The sequence below is a fragment of the Myotis davidii genome, unplaced genomic scaffold, assembly GCF_000327345.1.
Source record: "Myotis davidii unplaced genomic scaffold, ASM32734v1 scaffold259, whole genome shotgun sequence".
In the NCBI taxonomy this organism is placed as follows: domain Eukaryota; kingdom Metazoa; phylum Chordata; class Mammalia; order Chiroptera; family Vespertilionidae; genus Myotis; species Myotis davidii.
The window spans coordinates 7005894-7006327 of NW_006292687.1; the positions used below are offsets into that span (position 1 = coordinate 7005894).

Below are 434 nucleotides of genomic sequence, written 5' to 3' on the forward strand. Positions count from 1 at the left end.
TGTCCTGCTCCCGGGAAGCGAGGGCGCGTGGGGCGCGGCTTCTGGGTGGCTGTGCCGTGGTCCCCCCGACCGAGGGGCGTCCGGGCCGATGAGCTCGCCGCTTCCCCGTGCCCTGTAGGGGTTTCGAGACAGAGAGAGAAGCACTGGCTGGTTCCGAGCCCTCCGGACCGCTTGTGGGGAACTGAACCTGCACGCGGGGCCAGAACGTGGAACTGCGAGACCGCGGAGAGGTGAGTCCCGCAGGTCCGGGCGGGGGCTGCAGGAAGGGGAGCCCCTCGGGCCGCGGGGGTCGGGCTTCCCAGTGTAGGATGCCCAGATGGGCTTAGGAGTCCAACGGAGGACTTTCTGGGGGAAACAGTATTATTAATCTCCTACTCGAAGGTAGAGACGTGTATTAACAATTAAAAAAAAAAAAACCCTTGGAAATAGTTATT

The 434-nt window shown here is 62.0% G+C and overlaps 1 protein-coding gene across 2 annotated transcripts in view; it reads left to right on the forward strand.

Moving 5' to 3' along the window:
• Positions 1-6: 6 nt before the first annotated feature.
• SLC39A6 (solute carrier family 39 (zinc transporter), member 6) overlaps positions 7-434 on the forward strand; it is a 22431-nt gene continuing 22003 nt past the window's right edge. For both annotated transcript variants that reach the window (XM_006766115.1, XM_015565550.1), the window contains exon 1: positions 7-230. The gene's annotated coding sequence lies outside the window, so the exon portion shown is untranslated. The remainder of the gene's footprint in view (positions 231-434) is intronic.